At 30.4% G+C, this 22,498-nt stretch overlaps 1 pseudogene; it reads right to left on the minus strand.

Annotated features, from left to right (window-relative positions):
- Positions 1–6,691: 6,691 nt before the first annotated feature.
- On the minus strand, positions 6,692–6,786 carry LOC141545246 (U6 spliceosomal RNA; annotated as a pseudogene).
- Between the last annotated feature and the right edge of the window lie 15,712 nt (positions 6,787–22,498).

A 22,498-nucleotide genomic window follows, 5' to 3' on the forward strand; every position in this document is an offset into this window, starting at 1 on the left:
GCCTTCATTGAAAATCCATCACCTCCCCTGAAAGATGATGCTCAGTCTAGCTGAGTAATTCTTGGTTGTAATCCCAGTTCCTTTTCCTTCTGAGATATGTTGTCTCAGGTCCTTGGATCCTCATTGCAGAAGTTGCTCCTTGATATTTGAATTGTTTTTGTTTGGTAGCTTGAAGTATTTTTCCCTTGTGATTGAAGTTTTAGAGTTTTGCAACAATATTCCAAGGGACTTCCCTTGCGTGATCCCTTTCTTAAACTGATTGATTGATTCTTTCAGTGAATATTTTCCTTTGTGTTTCTAGAATATTGTGGCAGTTTGAATGCTATCTAGGCTCTTTTCTTCTTTTGTTATGGCCTTCAGGTAAAACAACATTTTTAAAATTATGTCTTCTATATTTCTTTTCTAGCTGTTTTCTAATGAGGTATTTCACTCCCCCCCCCCCATTTTTTCATTCATTTCTGTTTGTTTGATTCTTCATGTCTCATAGAGTCATTATGTCCCATTCTAGTTTTTGGTGTGTGATTTTCTTTAGGTAGCTTTTGTATTTTTTTTTTCAATTTGATTAATTATACTTTTTAAGGTGGTGTTTTTTCAGTTTATTTTTTTTCCATTTGACCAATTGTATTTTTATAAAAAATTACCTATTACCTATTTTTATAAATAATTACCATGTTCTTGAACACTGACCAGATTACGCAATAAAGGAGCAGAGCCAGGACAGAGGAACTCAGTTGCTGATCTACTATGTTTAAGACTGTCCCAGAGTTTTCCCAAAGTCCATCTGAGCTTGATTGAGTACTCTTTTCATCCCAGTGAGACTGACCTTTCTTGAAGTTCTTCCAGTCTATCTTGAGGTGGATACTGGTTTCATAATGTCAGATTCTATTCAAAGACTTGGTTTCATGTCGTTTTTGAGGAAAACTAGGACAGCTCTCTACAGTTTCCTGAGTTCTCTCCACCATCTTGACTCTACCTCTGGAATTCCTGCACTGCTATTTCACAAATAATCCTTGGAGTTTGGAAATTTTTGATGAGCTGGAGTGTGGTATAATCATTATTATCTTGGTCTACACTCTGGTCTTTATCCTAGAAAGTCTCCTGATCCCATGGGATTGCAAATAATACTCCTTCCCAGTGCCCTTACTACCTTGGGACTGAAAATGGTGTTGTGTGTAGAGTTCCTGATCCCTTTGATCTAGAACAAATACTATCCCTTAGAGTTCTTTATCTCTCTTGATTAAAAGTGCTCACTCAGCCTTTACATGATCCAGAAGTGGATATAAACAATAGAATTGCCCAATAGCATTTGTTCCTGTGTCTAGTGTTAGTACAGGGGAACCTGATAATCATATTATGTCAAGTTTCTAGATTCTCTTATTTTCTCTGTTGTGGGAGCTTCTGAAGCTGCTTCTGCTTTTGGCACCACCACCTAACTCTGCCACTGATATTTCATGGACATGAGCTCTGGGTCAGCATCCTCCCCCATGTCATATAGTTGTCTTTCTGATTTCCTTTACTGTCTTGGGAAGAAGAATATCTCATTCTGACTTCTTATTGACTCTTCTACTTCAGAATTCAATTTGAGATATTCTTTTAAAGTTGTTTAGTATGAAGTGTTGGGAAAACTCAGAGAAGCTGAATGCTTCTCAATTCTTCTATCTTGATTTAGGAAATATGTTAAATAATTATTTTAAGATGTATCTTACAAGAGAAAATTTCCATATGTTTGACATATATCAAATAATAAATATTTATAGAACTATTTATTACTAAATAACATAGAAGACCATTTCTCCTTATATGAAATAACTCTTATTAAAAACAGGCATCATACTCAATTTATAGATTAGACATTCTCCATTTTATGAAGAGTCACTCTGATTAGTTGACTTTCAGTATTATGAAGTACTATTATTTAGTATCTTAGTTTTTAATGTCTTTGAAGTACCATTGTGTGAACTATAATAATCTGAGAGGGCAGTCAAGGGAGCTATTGAGGTCTAATGAAAATAAGTCAGTATCTGCTTCTTAAAAACAAAATAAAACAAAAAAATCAAGAATTTCTGCTATGTTTATGCCTCTTGATCTTGAGACTTCTTGATCTTGAGGTACCTTGTTCTTGAGAGAGTTCTGTCCTATCAGTATAAATTATATTCTATCCCTTTTCCCTCTAAGTTCCATAACAATATTGAATACCAATAAAGCCTCACAGATGTCTATATCTTGTGATTTCTTTTCATTAGGTACCCATTACATAATGAATTAGACATCCCTTTGATATGTTTTGTAATACTTGTATGCAAATCATTGTTGATGATATGGTAGCCATTTCCCTTGGGTTGACTTGAAATTTTAATTCCTCTAACACTGCTTGGCAGATTGTCATAGTTTATAGAATGCTTGTCTTGGGATTAGCAAAGCATGGGTTTGGGTCTGATTCTTTTGTCAGTATGACCATAGGCAAATCACTTAACAATTATAAGCCTTAGTTTTTCCATTTGTAAAATGGGAGTGACACTTCAAATATCTGATTCATATAATAATTTTGTAACTCTTATGAAATAACATACATGAAATCCCTTTGTAAATTTTAAAGTGATTTAATGATTTCATTATTAAATTTTATAATCATTTAGCATAATTGGAAGAATATCAATGTTAAAAAGAAAGATTTTTATTAAAAGGAAGCTCAGAATTATTGAAAGAATTATAGAATGTTTCTTAAATGATCTATTCTAGTCTTTTCTTCTTGTTCAATTCTGAGCTTGCTTTATTATCCATCTTTATTTCCCTTACCTACTGCCACACAGTGTTGAGTTGGTATATCAAATCAGTAGACTGTTCAGGCAACTACAAGACAACAGGTATTCTTCATCCGTTTAGCTTTTCCTTTATGATTTATAAGTCTAAACCTATTTGAGTAATTAAGTACTTAATTTAGAACACTTCAAATAGTTTCAGGTCTTAATATAATCAACAATATGTCATCTCTTTACCATACTAAGTAAAATTTCCTCTCATTTGAACTCTAGGATGCTCATCATCCACTTTTTTTCATCATATAGTCCTCTATTCTATTTTCCAAGTTATATGAATAATTAGGGGATTGACATTTTGTCTCAATTATTCTATTTTTTAAAGGACTATTATATGATTTCAACATATGCATGGAAGGCATCCTCTTGGATCCGATTCATCAAGGCTGAATTTCGCTTTCCAAATCAAATACTTTTAAGTAGTTCAACAAAAGGTAAGTAAAGATCTTATATTCATTTAAAACTTCAATTTTGTAACTATAAAATATGGTTAACTATAGAAAAGTATTTGTGAAAATCTCCTCATTCCTTTTTAATGTTTTCAGCAAGGCAATATCAATATATGCAAATATTATTTTCATAAAGAAAGGCAAAATATTTGTTTTGGTGTCTTTAATAATTTTAATAGTAAAACTATTAAATTTTTCTAATCTTTTCATTCCTGCATTTCAGAATTCTTAAGAATCAATCCCTCAATATCTTAATATTTTCTGTTTTTTCTTAAATATATCTATATATCATGATCTCACTTAGCAGCACTTTTCTTTCTTGTTTTCTTGTTTCCATAGTCAGGGTTGTGTTGTCATAGTACAGCTGTGGTAACTCTTCTGTAATTGGTGGAGAAAAAAGTTTATTAGAGAAATGTAGACTTAATTGTGCTTTACAACCAATCTTTCTTCAAACTTCTTTTATCTTGAACTATTTTTCCATCTTCTTTAGGATTTTGCAAATGAGTATAGAGGCAGATGGGGCTTAGTAGATATAGTGCTGGATTGGAATAAGAAAGAATTGAGTTCAAATTCTTGTGTGGGCCTGGGAAAGTCACTAAAGTCCTGCTTGCCTCATTTTTTTCTCATCAGTAAAATGGGAATAATAGTAACCGTGAACTCAATGAATCATGAGGATCAAATTATGTTAGAATTTTGGAAAATATAAAGTACTAAATAAGTAATTATTATTATTATCATTAAATATTAAACACATCTGGTCTTGGATGTCACATGTTTGTGCTTCTAAAGGAGATTAAGTTTTTGTTAAATTATTCTTTTGGCTTTTGTATGGTGATTATTTTATAAGTTAAATTTAGAAAATTTTGAGAGTAGATATTCAATATTTATTATTTGATCCATTCACTTTTTTTGTGGGAAATAGTTTATTTCAATATGTCATCCAATTGGGTATTAATTTTTGTTTTGATAAGTTGATGGTCTAACTTTACTTAGAAAGTTGATTCAGAAATTACTGCCATATCAGTTACCAGACATTTACTATTTATTAAGATAATATAAAAATTTAATTTAAATTGTGTTTTTACTTTTGAATATTAAATATGCACATATATGTATATATATATATATTACACTTTCTATTTAATTTATTTTATTGATTAATTTCTATTAATTAGTTTCTATTAATGAACTGTATTGCTATAAAGTTTACTAAGAAAAAAATATGCAAATTATATTAGGATTAACATTCTGTTAGTTTTGGAGTATATGAGGCAGCCATACTATAAGTTTTGCCTAAAAGCAGCAGGGATTGATTGAAGAAAATTGTACTTGAAAAATCTCCAGTCTGAATTATAATCACACTTCACAGAAATTACTTCTGAACATACTACATGTGATACATTTTTTTTCTATTAAATCATGCCACTTTATGGCACAATTCTTGTTAAGCATTTTGTCAATTAAATCAGGATCATCTACTGAGGAAAATAAAATAATACTTGAATCAAATAAAACAAGTGTCAAAGACTGCTTTCAGTTCATTCTGATTTTTCCACATGCATTTGTAGACTTAAGAGAATTTGTTACCACATCCTTGTTTAGGGACCAAAATGCAAAAAATAGTTCCTTGATAATAGTAATAAATACATCAGCTCTTTTTGAATTATTTTATCTATTGTATAAATGACACGAGATTATTTTCAACTAAAATATTTATTTTAAAAAGTTACCACATGTTTGAAAAAGAAAAAGGCACAGAGTAGTGAGATGAAAAGTTAGGATATCAGTTATTTTAGTTATCTGACCATTTGTTAGAGTTCTTTTTCTATCAAAAGCAGTCACTAATATTTCTTCAATTCATATGATACAAATGTCATTGTAAACTTCTCCTATCCTCTAATAACACAATGAAATGAACATCTGATTATTTTATATAGGATTCTTACCAATAAGGAAGGATATAAAAAGGTGGCACCCATTTGTAAAGTGAGCATCTTTGAATATTTAAGTCAACATTTGCTGAGCTTTCTTACAATTCCCATCTTAACAACTTCAATTTGTGGAAATGATTTTTTTTTAATTTCATAAAATAAAATTTTAAAATGCCTTAGGGGCAGAAGCTGTAATAGTGGAAGCAACACCAGCCACTAGCACTGAAAGTGGTACCAGGGGCACTCAGCATCTTGCCATGATAATGAAGTTGCACATCTACTCAGAAAGAGACAACAAGGAACCCTGTACTAGCACTGGTCACACAAGTGGGTGACATTTGGCAATCCCATTGTTTTTTTATCCATTTCTAGGGCAAAGAGGAAGTCCTGATGTCAAAAGGAATCAGAGATCCTTTTTTTGGGCTCACTTCACAGTAACAAGGCAAAGAGAAATTGTGTTTATGAGAGAGTAGAAACACTAGCTGGGAAGGGCTAGAGTGTAGGACAGTTATCTTACTTCTTAGGCAAATTATTCCAACTTGAAAGCACTAAAAAACTCATAGGCTCCCAGAGGTAGTTGTGAAAAATAGCTAAATATAAAAGCCAGAAGCTTTGAATAGTCACCCTACTCTCTCTCTCAAGGTAAGCAAAACCCAACTCTAACAATGACACTAAAGTCAATAAATGACCTAGAAAAGTGAACCAACAATGACAACAACAAAAACCTGAGTGTAAAAATATGCTATTAAAACCCCAACACAAATTCAGAAAAAAATAATAACTTGCAAATATTTACAAGCAAAGCCTAAAAATAAAATAAAGATTGGATACAAGCCAAATAGGAATAACTAGAAGAAGAAAGATTTTTTAAAATAATCAAATGGATGAAAATATTAGGAAAACAAATGAGAATAATGCAATAAAAATACAAAGAGATTAATAAGCTGATAAAATTCAATTTTCAATTCAATTAACATTTATTAAGTGATTTTTGTTTGCCAGACACTGTGATAAAAGAACAAAATTATTAATGAAAACAAGTAAAAAAAATTCAGAATTGGTCATATGATAAAAAAGGTACAAAATCTAACAGAAGAATTTGACTCCTTAAAAATTAGAATTAGGTCAAAGTTAATGACTACCTGAGAGATCAAGAAATAATAATTGTAAAAGACTGAGAAAATAGAAGAAAAAATGAAATAATCTACAGGAAAAAATAACTAACAGATCAAAGAAAGATAACTTAAGAATTATTGAACTACCTCAAATTCATATGTAAAAAAGAACCTAGATGTCATTTTTCTTTTTTTTTTTTTTTTTTTTTTTTCTTTTTTTTTTTTTGCTGAGGCAGTTGGGGTTAAGTGACTTACCCCAGGTCACACAGCTAGGAAGTATTAAGTGTCTAAGACCAGATTTGAACTCAGGTCTGCCTGACTTCCGGGCTGGTGTTCTATCCACTACTCTACCTAGCTGCCCTCATTTTTCATTTTTTTAAGAAAATATGTATCACTTAATTTGTGTCTCATCTTGTGCAGGAGCCATGTTAATCTTCTCTGATTCATTGCCAAAGTGATCACTAGACATTATGTTTAAAGAAAGTAAAAAGGAAAATTGCCCTGTTATTTTAGAACAAGAGGGCAAAATAGAAATTAAAATTAAGACAACTTTGAGATACCACTACACACCTGTAAGATTGGCTAAAATGACAGGAACAAATAATGATGAATGTTGGAGGGAATGTGGAAAAACTGGGACACTGATGCATTGTTGGTGGAGTTGTGAAAGAATCCAACCATTCTGGAGAGCAATCTGGAATTATGCCCAAAAAGTTATCAAACTGTGCATACTCTTTGATCCAGCAGTGCTACTACTGGGCTTATATCTTATATCCCAAGGAAATACTAAAGAAGGGAAAGGGACCTGTATGTGCCAAAATGTTTGTGGCAGCCCTTTTTAAAGTGGCTAGAAACTGGAAAATGAATGGATGTCCATCAATTGGAGAATGGTTGGGTAAATTATGGTATATGAATGTTATGGAATATTATTGTTCTATAAGAAATGATCAACAGGATGAATACAGAGAGGCTTGGAGAGACATTAACTGATGCTGAGTGAAATGAGCAGAACTAGGAGATCATTATACACTTCAACAACAATACTATATGAGGATGTATTCTGATGGAAATGGATATCTTCAACATAGAGAAGAGCTAATCCAATTCCAATTAATCAGTGATGGACAGAATCAGCTACACCCAGAGAAGGAACACTGGGAAATGAGTGTAAACTGTTAGCATTTTTTGTTTTTCTCCACAGGTTATTTTTACCTTCCAAATCCAATTCTTCCTTTGTAACAACAACAACAACAAAATTCGGTTCTGCACATATATATTGTACCTAGGATATACTATAAGATATTTAATATATATGGGAATGCCTGCCATCTAGGGGAGGGGATGGAGGGAAAGAGGGGAAAAATTTGGAACAGAAGGGAGTACAAGGGATAATGTTGTAAAAAAAATTACCTAAGCATATGTACTGTCAAAAATGTTATAATTATAAAATTAATAAAAAAATAAAAAAAAGAAATAACCATAATTTTAAAAAAAGTAAATAGGCAAAAATGCATTTTTAAAGGAAACCCCCCAGGAGCAGGTGGATTTATAAGGGATTATTTATAAAGGATTTAAGGAAAAAAGAAGGGATCCTACCAAATTCCTTCTTTGACAAAAATATGATTTTGATTCCGAAATAGAGACAGCAAAATCAAGAAAGAAAATGAGACCAATTTTCTTAATAGATATTGGACAAATATTTGAATAGAATATTAACAAGGAGATTTCAGAAATATATTATAATGATCATACACTTTGAAAACATTGGATTTATGTCAGGAAATGAAGGTCTGATTCAGAATTAGAAAAATTTTCACCATAATTGATCTTATAAATAACAAAAGAAAAAGTATAATGTAATTATATGCATAAATGCAGAAAAAATTTAACAAAATGAAATGTCCATTCATTAAGAAACATTTGAAAGAATAGAAATTAATGAATGAATCTTTTCTTAAAATGACAAGTGTTTATCTAAATCAAGATCAGACTATTTGTAAAAGGGATAAAATCTGAGCCTTTCCAGTAAGATCAAAATTAAAAAGCAACATTCTCTATTATCACTGTCAGTATCTGATATTGTACAGAAATTCTAGTTATAGCAATAAGACAAGAAAAATACATTGAAGGAATTTGAATAAGTAATGAAGGAATAAAACTATCACTCTTTGCAGGTCATGTAATGATATACTTACAGAATTCTGGAGAACTGATTTAAAAAATAGTTGAAATAATATCTTTAGCAAAAATGTAGGATATAAGCTAAACCCATATATATCATTAACACTACTATACATTGCTAACAAAACCCAGCAGTGGGATAAAAAAAGAGCAATCCTATTTAAAGTAACTATGGATTATAAAGTACTAGGGAGTCTATCTGCCAAGATAAACCCACGGACTGACTATACAAACACAATTTACAAAACACTTTCCACACAAATAAAGAAAGGAGTCAATATAATAAACTACCTTAATTAATTTACCTATTCCGTGCCATAGAAATTAAACAACCAAAGAATGATTCTGTAGAACTGGTATAAATAATAACAAAATTCATCTGGAGGAAGAAAAAGAAATCCAAAAATATCAAAGCAATAAATGAAGAACATAAAGGAAGGTAGCCTAGTAGTATTCAATCTCAAACTATATTACAAAGTGGCAATCATTAAAACAATTTGGTAGCAGATAGCAAATAGAATAGTTGATAGATGGAATACATTAGTTACACAATGTACAAAAGACCCAAACTATTGGGACAAGAATTCACTTTTTGACAAAAACTTCTGGAAAATGTTTAAGTCAGCAGAAATTAGATACAGATTATAGCTTAAATCTATACCAAGAGAAGCTCAAAATGGGTACATAGTTTAGAACTAAAGGGTGATACCATAAGCAAATTACATGAACAGAGTTGGGAGGGGGGATAACTCTCAATAAATGTAAAAGGGAAGAGTTCATGACCAAAAGAGAGAAAATTCATAGTAGGTAAAATGGAGTGTTTATTAAATAAAATTTTAAAGTTTTTTTTTAATAGGATCAAAATACATGTGGGCAAAATTAAAAAGAAATCAAGAAACTAGGAAACATTACAGCAAGTTCATTTCTGAAATATATAGGGATTATACCAAATTAATAAAATTAGTCAATCCCTAATTGATAAATGGCCAAAAGATATGAATAGGCAGGTCATAGAAAACAAAACCAAATTTTCATTATCATTATATTGCTTTCTAAAAGAATTAAATCTTTGTTATTGATTAGAGAAATCCAATGTAAAATGAATCAGGGGTATAACTTCACACTCATCAGATTGGCTAAGATAACAAAAAATGCAAATAACAGATGCTGAAGAGATGTGGAAAACTTGGGATACTAGAGTATGATTTATAGTTCTGTGACTTGGTCCAACCATTCTGGAGAACATTTTGAAATGTCATCCAAAGAGTTATAACATTGTACAGTATTGCTATTAGGTCTATACCCCAATGAGATCATAGAAAAGGGGAAATATATATATATATATATATATATTCATATATAAATCAGCTATTTTTGTGACAGCAAAGAATTGGAAACTGGCATGTTCAGCAATTAGGGGATGTCTGAACAAGTTGGAATATCTGATTGTGTTGAAAAATACTCTTGTGCTGTGAGATATGATGAAGGGAGTGGTTTCAGAAAAAAAAACTGGGAAGCTTTCTATATCCTGTTGTAAACTGAAGTGAACAAATCAAGGAAAATATTATGCACAATTATATTCATGTTGTAATGATAAGCAACTGTGAAAGACTTAGAAACTTTGTTAAATGCAATAATCCATGATAATTCCAAATGGTTTATGATGAAAAATTCTATCCATTTACAGAAAGATAACTAATGAACTTGGAGTGCACATTGAAACATCTTTTTTTTTTCTTTATTTTTATTGTTTTTCCACACAACATGATTAATGATGAAATGCTTTTGCATGATTTCTTATGTGGATATTGTATTTCTTACTTCTTCAGTAGTTAGGGGAGAGAGTAGAGAGAAAGTATTTGGAACTGAAAATCAAAATAAAATTTTTAAAAATTTACAAAGAACAATGCATTTCTGGTATTGTAGAAATGATGGAAAGTTAGGTGAAATTAAACCTCTTTTTAGAATTTATTGCATACAAGAAGAAAACTAAGCAAAAACATGCATCCTGAATTTTGGAAGATCAGATTTCAAAGGATTTAGAAAAAAAGGAATGTAAGATCCTATTGTCTACAATTCTATAAGTCAGACAACCCAGGAGGCATAGGAAGCTCTCAAAAAGGAATTCTGGAAGACATGAAGAAAAAAATTTATTTTTTTTTTAATGATAAGAAAAAAAATGGAGTTGTTTAAAGTGACCAATATGGATATAATGGAATCTTCTTGATCATTTTAGCTTTTAATAATATAACCTAAGCCTATCAATAAAACATATTTACAAAAGTGTATCATGGTCCTGTGAAATAGCAGCAAGCAACCTTTTAACAATGGTGAACAAATTCTCCAAATCACTGATTACAAGACAAATGCAAAATAAAACAATTCTGAAGCTTCATCTCACTTTACAAATTGACAATGATAAGAAAGGTGAAAGTGTTGAAGTGCTAGTGAGATGATAGGTTTATTAGCATATTGTTTGTGGAACTGTGAATCAATACAATCATTTTGAAAAGCCATGTGGAATTATGCATAAACAATTGATTAATATACCCAGACCCTTTAACCAAGGGATTCTACTACAACAAATATTCCAAGGCTATTGATAAGAAAGTCCTATCCAAATACACACACACACACACACACACACACACACACACACACACACACTTTGTGATAAAGTTGCTAATTGTTTGAAGATGGCTAAACAAATTGTGGTTCATAAATCTATAATAGAATGTTACTATATTTAAAAAAAATGAAAGTTAAATCCTGAGAAGCATCTAAAGATCTATATGAACTGATGGAGAATGAAGCAGGAAGAGACAAAAATATATATGCTACATATAACGAATTCAACAATGTAAACAAAAATAAGAATTTTTATTTCTATGATAGCTTTATGCAACTAGATATGATTGTTTTCATTGTTATAACATTAAATTGGTAATAATATTCATAAAATGCTTTAAAATATTTCATTTCATGATTCTATAAATTGGAGAAAGGCCTATTTCTTCTTTTATATATATAGAATCTATTTCCTTAGCTTCATATTAAGTTTTTTTTTTTTTAACATTGTTTTTAACATGGTTTATTCTCATTTTTTATATTATTCTATTATCTCAGACAAATTGAAATGAAATAACAAAAAGCTTTTTCTGAGAGAGAATAAGTGATTAATGCAGAGCATCATTGGTACTTAATGGCAGAGCTGAAATTTTTAACATGTGTCCTGACCCTCTTTGTTCATTGTACTATACAACTCTGTCCCTTCAGGATCATTTTCAGGGAAGTAAGATGCAGTCAAATGCAGTCAAATTTCCAGCAAAATAGCTTCTCTGAGGTATCTGTGTGTGTGTGTGTGTGTGTATCTTTCCTTTCACTTAATAGTATTTTATTTTTTCCAATTATATGTAAAAATTGCTTTCACCTTTTACTTACATAAGATTCTAATTTCCTTTTTTCTCCCTCCTTCCCCAAGATAGCAAGCAACCTAAATTAGAAATATAATCATATTAAACATTTCCGCATTAGTTATGTTTTGAAAAAAAAGAATTGGGAGTAATGGAGGAAATAACAAAAAAAAAAAAAAAAAAAAAGTGAAAATAGTGTTTCATTCTGCATTCAGACTCCATAGTTCCTTTTCTGGATGTTGATAGAATTTTGCATCATGAGTCTTTTGGAATTGTCTTTGATCATTGAATTGCTAAGAACAGCAGTCTATCAGACTTCATCATCACAATATGTTGCTGTCACTGTGTATAGTATTCTTCTGGTTCTGCTCACTTCACTCAGTTCTAAGGTATCTTGATCTTGAATTTGAGTGTTGCAGGGCAACCAGCCTAAGAGATAATTTATCATGGCAACCTATGATGAAATAATGACAATTCTACCATATATCTGTTTAACAATTATTTATTAAGCACTTACTATTTGCCAGGAACCAGGTTAAGTGCTAAGGACACACACACACACACACACACACACACACACACACACACGTGAATGCACTAATGCACCAAAAAACAAACAAAAAACCAATCCCTAAAATCAAGAAACTTACATTCTAAAGGGGATAACTGTATAAATATTTACTATTATAAATATAAGTAATTTCCAGGAAGAAAACCCTAGCAGGTGGGCTTCAAACAGGAAGTAATGATTGATGGAAATTTTCAAGGTATTAGGGACTCTACAAGGTGGTAGTAAGGATGCTTATTCCAAGCATAGATAATAATCTGAACAAAGAAACAAACAAACAAAAAACCAAGTGGAATGTCTTATATGGTGAACTGTGCGAATGGAACACAAATTTGACTGAAACATGGAGAGTAATATTCAGTAAGCCTAGAAAAGCAGGCTGGATCCATACTATGAAGTGTTATAAATGTCAAAAGAAAAACTGCATCCTTCATATTGAATATTGCTCTTGGTCTAACAATTATTATTTTAAAATGAAATTACCAAATTTTAAGGTATTTTGAAGGACCTTAATGTTTAATATTAATATTAATGTTTGTCTAGTTATGTATAATTGAATCCAAATAAAACCTCTATAGAAATCAATACAAGGTAATAATCATTTTATTTCATCATTTTATTTTTTTATTTAATATATATTTTAGAAGAGAAACAGTAACAGACAGCAAAATATGTTACTTATTTATTTGTATGTCTATATGTTATAGAACCATGAAAAAGAATAAAAAGATGCTCCTGCTTTAAAATTTTGTCTTTGTCTTGCTAAAACTATGGCCTATGGGGGGAAATCGTATGATAGGAGCAGTTATTCTTCTGTAAACATGAAATTATACTATTATAGAAAAACGAAGAGATGTTTCTGGAAATATTTGTTCCAAAGATTTCTCCAAACATGTTTATAGTAACTTACTATTTGAATTAAGTTGCAAAATTCAATTTTAGAATTTTCTTCTCTTTCAAGGAACTCTTTTTTTTCTGTTTCATTAGTTACAATTCATTAAATACTCACAATATTTTAGATACTATGAAAAATTGAATAATCTATAAACTTCTCTCTGAACATGTATATTTGAAGATTTTTAAAATCATTAAATAATTTATTATATTATTTCAAAAGAATCATGGGAGCATAGGAGCATTTCCCCCCACTGACTTAGATGGAAATCATTCCACATTATAGTAGATGATTTTGTGGATTATAGACACCAAATTAATTAATTATATATTGGTCAAACAGCATATCTCTAAGTTATATCTCTCTGACTTCAACTAGGCTTTCCCTCAGAAACTAATTCATTATACTTTAAAGTTCTACAAAATCACGATTTGAAGTTATAACTTTAGTTGACTAAAAAATGGAGCATGACACCTTTCTCTTAGAAGAGAAGTAATAGATTGTGGTAAGAGAATGAAAAATGCATTTTCTATACTTATTTTCCAAAAGGGAGAGCTTCAGTTGAGATAGGAGATGAGAGAAGCAAAAAGGAAAGAAAATAATATCAATAATATATTTTAAAATATGTGGAGGAAAGTATACTATGTTATATTTTTATAAAATTAAAAAAACCCAAACTACGTACTATAGGGATATATAGTTGTATATCAATTGTTTTTGAATAATGAAACATTGATGTTTCTTGAAGATAACTAAATTCATTTTAAAAAATACTTTTGTAAAAAAAAGAAAAGAAAGAAACAAAATAATCCATGATAAGGGCTGTACTAAGACTTTTCCTGGATTGTTAGAACTTTCCAAAAATTTGTTTTACAGATTAAAAAAAAAAAGCAGACTCAGATATATAAAATATTTTTGTCCATAATCTCATGACTAGTAAGTATCAGGGCTGAGAAATGAATTCATATTTTATAATCCAGAGAATCTAACAATCAGAGAAATAGAAATCTTGGTAGGAGTTGGAGCATCTTAAAACAAGGCATCTTACCTAATTGGATTATTTTTCTTTCAGGTGCTTGCCAGATAAATAAGGTTATATCTCTTTTGTCTAATGGGATCAGAGAACTTCATGGCCTAAATTTTCCTAAATGCAGCTTAGCCTTTTTATAAGGATAAAGTTCACATGTTTACTTATTAAGTTAGGTATTAGGGATTTTTCATTCCTTCATATTATATTAGGCTGTTATCTTTTGAGTACTGGTGATCTCATTGAAGAGAATATAGAAAATGGTAGGGCTTGATACAGTCAGAAACAATGGAAAAATTATTACTTTTTAAAAGACTATTTCTGCTGTTGTTTGGAGAGATGAATATTAAAACAATTCTGAGATACCATCTCACATCTATCATTAACTAATAGATAATAAAAGTAAAATAATTTTATAAGACATGTGGGAAAACTGGAACACTAACTCCACCATTGGTGGAGCTGTGAATAGATCCAATCATTCTGGAGAACAATTTGGAACTATGCTATAGAAATGGGTATACAGTTTAAAGAATCAATACTTCTGCTAGGTCTATATCCCAAAGAGATCCAAAAAGGTATGGAAGATCTATTTGTACAAAAATATTTATAGAGGTTATTTTTGTGGCGGCTAGGACTTAGAAAGCAAAGAAATGCCCATCAATTGGGGAATGACTAAACCAGCTATAGGATATGGTGGTTGTGGTGAAATATTATTTTGTTCTAGAAGAAATGACAAGCAGGATGGTTTCAGAAAAACCTGAGAAGATATACATGAACTAATATATAGTGAAATGACCAGAACCAGAAGAACATGGTGTATAGTAAATAGCAATATTGAACAATTAGTTATGAATGACTTAGCTGTTCTCAGTAACCCAATGATCCAAGACAATCCTTAAGGACAAATTATGAAGTGTACTTCCCACAGTTGGAAAAAAAATTGATATTGTTTGAATGCAAATTGAGCATGCAATCTTTTACTTTTTCTTTCATTCCTTTTATCTATTTTAATTGAATCTTCTTGTGCAAAATGACTAATATGAAATTATTTTGACTGCAAAAAAAGCATTTGCACACACATATATAACCCCACAAAAATTGTATCTTTTCAACTCATCTAGTTTTCAAGTTCTAAGATTGTTCAAAAAACCAATCCCACTGCTGTTTTGCATAAAAATCTTGATTCCTATTTGTTCCTTCTTAGAAAAACCTGGTATAAACTCACATCTAGAGGCGATGTGAACACCCTCTCAGTATATCCCACTGCAGATCAGAAAATCCAAGAGCTCTTCTAACCTCAGCTTCTCTGGTAACTGGGATTACCAGTGTGCATCACCATGTCAATCAATATTGCTTTTGAAAAAAAATAATAAAGGATATGCAGTAAAAGAATTTGTGTAATGAGCGACAATTAGAATGGTGAATAAGACAAATATTTAGAATGCCTCACTTTTCCTTCTAAAATTTATTTTGCTTTTGTCTTTTTGTAGTTATGTTAATTTTTTACAAATTGATAGGAAATTAATATACAGTAAGACAAACATTTTGAGTCACGGCTAACGTGGAGTTTGTTTTGCTGAACTATGAATGTTTGTGATGAAAGTTTTCTTTCATTTTTGTTGTTATTGAATTGAGGGGAAGCAATAGGAGGGATGAATATGGAAAAAAACATAACATAAATACATATTAAAATATTATATTCAATCCTGTCATTGAACTTTAATATCTATGTGTAGTTAATAATAGGTAGCATTTGTATAGTACTTTACATTTTGAGAATTAATTTTAAATATTTTATCTTATAATAATCCTGAGAGATAGGTGTTATTCTTATTCTCAGTTTACCAATGCAGAAATTTAGATAGACATACATTGAGTGACTTGCCCAGGATCACATCACTGGTAAGTTTCTGGGACTGGATTGAACTCATGCATTCCTGACTCCAGATCCTGTGCTTTATCCATTCTTCCACCTACCTACCTATTTCTATTATTTAATAGGAAAGACATGGACAAGATGGGACATGTGGCCAAGATTAGGAGAAAATTGGAGATTATGTCATCTGTAGATCAATCAAAGAAAGTAGGGGAATATAGCACTGAGAAAGGAGATAGCTAGAATAAGATAATTGTCTTCAAATATTCAAAGAACTGTCATATAAAAGGGGAAACTTTCTATTATCTTCAGACTAGAATTTAAAAATATATCTCTCCTTCTACACTCATCTTTTCTGTCAGTTCATAATATTCCTCCTTGTTTTCTATTCTTATTACTCTCCAATTCATTTTACTCCATGTTACTCTGCATTTTAGCTACACTGACTTTAAAGTTATTTCCTGCCAATAACATTCCATAAGTGGTCCTTTTTCATAAGTGGTCCTTCAAGTCTGGAATGCACTATTTCCTCTCCTCTGTCTCATAGAACATGCTATTGAAATGAACCCTTCCTTGTTTCATTTTACCTATGGTCTATGACTAATTCGTTGTCATGTGAAACATATGGATTATTATATGAAAGGAATTGGTTTTATTAGTTAAGTTAAAGAGTTAAAATCAGTTAAAAAAAAAAAACATAGCTTATTTCAAGCCACTAGTTATGTGCCACTTCCTAAACAGAGTTCTTTGGCCAATTCCTTAGGCCTGTAATAGCACACTTTCCTCTTTAAGTATGTATATTACATTATACACACACACACACACACACACACACACACACACACACACACACACACACACATATATCTTAGTGACTTGAACATAATTAGTTTTTTTTTTTGTTTTGTTTTGTTTTTTTGTTTTTGTTTTTGTTTTGTTTTGTTTTTTTCCCAGCAGCGTACAATTCTTTGGGACTTCATTTGGGGTTTTCTTGGCAAAGATGCTGAAATGGTTTGTCATTTCCTTGTCCAGCTCATTTTACAGACAAGGTAGTTAAATGACTTGGCCAGGGAGTCAGCTAGTCAGCTAGGTAGCACAGTAGATAGAGCACCAGTCCTGACGTCAGGAGGATCTGAGTTCAAATTTGGTCTCAGACACTTAACACTTCCTAGCTGTGTGACCCTGGACAAGTTACACCAGAAGCAAAAATATACAGACATACATAAAAATTAATAAGAAAAATATAAGGGGATACATTTAGGTTTGATATAAGGAAAAACTTACTTTTTAACAATTAGAGCTTTATAAAAGTGGAATTGGTTAACTGAGAAGTAATGTATTAATTTCCTTTCATTAGAGAAAACTTCTCATCAAGTTTCAACAGGTGGGTGACCACTTTTTTGCCATATTGGCTAAATAAATTTTGTTCAATTATGTGCTAGATAGCCTCTGAGATCCTTTTGGACACATAAATTTTCTTTTATATTTTGTTATTTTCTATATTTCACAGGATCAGAATCAGAGTCATTATCTCATTTACCTATACTAAAATAAAATCCACTGCAAAAAAACAAAAACCTGTTAATTGAGAATCCAACATTTCTTGGTATACTCACATGAAAGGGCACCTACTATTTCTTAAGTAATACATTCCACTTCTGGATAGCTCTAATTATTAGGAAGACTTTTTTGTATACTAAGTGTAAATTTATCATTTTGCAATTTTTACTTAAAGCTCTTTCTGTCTTTTGTAGCCAGGCAGAAAAATTATATTACCTCTACAACATTAGAACCCTTATAATATATAAATAAAACCAGAATTTCTTTGCAAATTTTCTTTTCTACAGGTTAAACATTCTCAGTTCATTTTTATTTTATTGGGTGATAAAGTCAAGACCTTTCAGTCATCTCTGTATGTTCTCCAAGCTACCAATACCCTCCTTAAGATATAGTGGCAGGATTCATAAAAATATTCCTGGTGTCATATCTCAAAAAATAGAATATCACATCACTAGACCTGAACTTGTTGCTTCTCTCAAATAGTCTAGATTGCATAAGCTTTATTAGCTGACTTTAAAAAAATTTCTCTGCCATGTTTTCCTTCCTTCTATCTGTATTTTCCCTCTCAGAACTTTATTTCCACATCACTATTTTACTCCACCAACCATTTATTTTTCCCATTTTACCATAGTCCTTTCATTTCCCCATGTCTTGCAAATTATTTTTTTACTCAGTTATATTCATGTATTAGGATAAATATTTTATTCATTATATATTTCATATATTTTATTCATTTATATATTTATTTATTTAATATGTATTTATATATAATATATTTATAGTATACATCAATATATTAATTATTATCCTAATAATATTAGGATAAATTATTTATTCATAACTATCTGCTTGATAATCTTAATCAACAATACTGCATAGTACTTTAAAGGATGTACACAATGAACTTCAATAGAAACTGGGTGGTCTTCCTGATCTAGCAGGGAAGGTATGATATTTACTAATTCTTTTATGCTATAGCAGACAAAAGCTCAGCAATTCTTATTCTCCCAATGCTTTGAAAGAATATAAGAGAGTATCATTATTTTTATTTTTCACCAGAATACCAATTCAAAAAATTCAATTTGGATGATTATTCACAGGACTATATTATGGAATTTCATGTTAATGGCAACTCATAAATAATTAGAGAGCATATTAAAAGTCACATCTAGCTCACTGTCTCAAAATGGAGTGACCTCACAAAATATCATATTTTGATAATAAAATTTTACATTGATTGATCAGATGTATGTTCAGTGGCTTAGCTTACTCATTATTTTCCTTATCTGAATTCTTCTAATCAGAATACAGTTAACTTCTGAATCACAATTTGTTCTGACCTAACTGCATCAGAATTGGTAAACAGATATTTAGTATCTACCTCTTAATAAATTAATCAATCATCTATGGCCATTATACTCATTGAGGGAAGATCAATTTCTAGTATTTGTGCATGTTGTTTCCTCAATGAGTATAAGGTTAAAGTGATGTCCACAGACCACGCTACCATTAAAGAATTGTATCATACCTTACAGGGAAGGAGAAGAGGAGGGGGTTAAATAAAAAAGAAGGAACTGAGAGAAGTGTGGGCAGATTGTGGCAGAATGTGATCAGAAACAAAGTATCAATGAGGAAGGAAAGGATGAAAGAAGAGAGAAAAGGATAAATAGGAGAAAAAATAGGATGTAAAGAAATACTCAGTAATAACAACTGTGAATGTGAAAAGAGTGAAATCTTCTATAAAATAGAAATGGCTAGCATAGTGAATTAAAAAACAGCACCTTACAATATGTCATTTACAAAAACCAAACTTGAAGCAGGGAAATACACACAGAGCAAAGGTAAGAGGATGGAGCAGGATTTATTATGATTCAGCTGAAGTTTAAAAAAAATGTCAGCAACATGATCTTAGTCAAAACAAAAATAAAAATAGATCTAAATAAAAGATACAGAAGAAGACGTGCTAAAATATACTATAGAAAATTAAGTAATACCAATATTAAATATATGAATTCCAAGTAGTAAAGCATTAAAATTCTTAAATTAAGTTAGTTATAGGAGGAAAAAAGACAACTATACTGTAGGGAGCCTCTTTTCCACCACAGAACTAGATAAATTTAACCACAAAATAAACAGAGAAGAAGTTATTAAGTGAATGGAATTTTTGAAAAGTTAAATATTCCGCAGGAGAAAATGGAATAGTGATAAAAAAGAATACCTTTTTCTCAGTTGCACATAGCACTAACTCAAAACTTGACCATCTGTTAGGGAGAGAATTGAAAAACCTCAAAAATAAAAGGCAGATATATTAAATGAGTCCTTTTCAGATCATAATGCAATAGAAATTACATTCAATAAAGGGAAGTGAATGGTACTTTAAAAATTAACTGAAAACTAAATAATCTCATCTTAATAAGTGGATCAAAGAATAAATTAAAGAAACAGTCAATAGTTTCATGAAAGAGAATGGCCACAAGTCAGCATACCAAAATTTATGGGATGCAGCTAAAGCATTACTTAGCGGAAATTTTATTTCTCTAAATTCTTACATCAATAAAATAAAAGATTAAAGAATTGAACATGCAATTTTTAAAAATGCCTCAAAAAGGGACAAATTAAAAACTCAAAATTGAACATCAGATTGGAAATCCTGAAAACAAAGGGCAAGATTTTAAAAAACAAAAGTAATAAAGCTATTGAGCTAATTAATAAAACTATGATTTGGTTTTATGGGAGAAAAACAATAAAATAGATAAACCACTGGCTAGTTTGATTTTAGAAAAGAAAGAACAAAACCAACTTGACAATATCAAAAAATGAAAAGAATGAAAAGGTCAATGCATTGGACAATCTAAGTGAAATCAGGGAATATTTATCAAAATATAAATTGCTCAAATTAACAGAAGAGGATGATACTTTAAAAAATCCCACCTTAGAAAAATAAATTAAACAAGTTATCAATGAACATCCTAAAAAAATTCCCTTAGGAAGATGGATTCACAAGCAACTTGTACCAGATAGCTAAAGAACAATTAATTCCAACAAGATATAAACTCTGGGGGAAAATATATGAAGGAGTTATATCAAATTCTTTTTATGACACAAATATGGGACAGTTACTTCATTCAGGAAGATCTAAAATAGACAGGAAAAATTATAGACTAATTTTCCAAAAGACTGATACAAAGATTTTAAATAAAATGTTAGCAAAGATCATATCAATACATCAAAAGGATCATTAATTGTGATCAGGTAAAAATTAGGCCAGAAATACAGGGCTATTTCAATATTAGCAAAATATCAGCATATCAATAAAAAACTAACAAAAATCATATGATTATATCAAGAGATGTTCAAAAAGCTTTTGACAAAATATAACACTCATTCTTATTAAAAACAATAGAAACCCTAAAAATAAATAGAAATTTCCTTAAAATATTAAGTATCATCCATCTAAAATCATCAGGGACAATTTAGAAGCCTCCCCTACAATATAAAGGGTGAAGCAGGAATGACCATTATCACCACTATTAATTAATATTGTAATAGAAATGCTAGTTATTACAATAAGAGAAATGAAATAAATTGAAAGAATTATAATAGGCAATGAGGAAACAAAACAATTACTGTTTGTAGATGATATGATGGTATACTTAGAGAATCCCAGAGAATCAACTAAAAATCTATTTGAAATAATTAACAATTTTAGTAAAGTTGAAACATATAAGATAAATTAACATACATATTTTAACATTCTTTTTTTATTTTGCATTCAAAATTTTCTCCTTTTCCTTTCATTAAGATGGGCCACAATTTGGTATAGGGTATACATATGCAATCATGCAAAATATATTTCCAGCATCTATTAGTTCTTTGTTTACATATGGATTGCATTTTTCAATTTGGAACTTGCTTTTTAAATTTTTAATTTATTTATTTTAATACACATTGGTTAATGAATCATATTGAGAGAGAAAAATCAGAACAAAAGACCTGATGGTTAAATTATACCTTGTTCACGTAATTTACTTATGGTATTAACCTTTATGCTCAAATCATGTACCCATTTTGATCTTATTTTTGTATGGGCTATGAGTTTTCCCAGAAATTTTTGTCAAATTGTGAGTTCTTATTCCAGAAGCTGAAGTTCTGGGCTTATCAAATACTAGATTCCTACAGTCCTTAATTATTGTGTTGCAATTCTCTAATCTATTCCATTGATCCACTAATTTTTTTGGCCAGGACCAAATGGTTTTGATGACTTCTCCTTTATAATATAGTTTCAGGTTTGGTACTACTAAGCCACCATTCTTTGTATTTTTTTTCAATTATTCTTTTGATATTCTTAACTTTTTATTCTTCCAGATGAACTTTGTTATTATTTTTTCAAGCTCTGTAAAATAACTTTTTTAGAAGCTTGATTGGTATGGCACTGAACAAGTAGGTAAATTTTGGTCAAATTGTAATTTTATTATATTAGTGCAGCCTACTCATGAGTAATTGATATTTGCCAGTTGTTTAGTTCTGACTTTATTTGTGTGAGAAGTGTTTTATAATTGTATTCCTATAGTTGTTGAGTTTCTTTTGGCAGGTAGACACCCAAATATTAATTTTAAATAGAATATCTCTTTTTATTTCTTGCTGCTGGGATTTGCCAATAATAT

Source organism: Sminthopsis crassicaudata, chromosome 5 (genome assembly GCF_048593235.1).
Source record: "Sminthopsis crassicaudata isolate SCR6 chromosome 5, ASM4859323v1, whole genome shotgun sequence".
Lineage (NCBI taxonomy): Eukaryota > Metazoa > Chordata > Mammalia > Dasyuromorphia > Dasyuridae > Sminthopsis > Sminthopsis crassicaudata.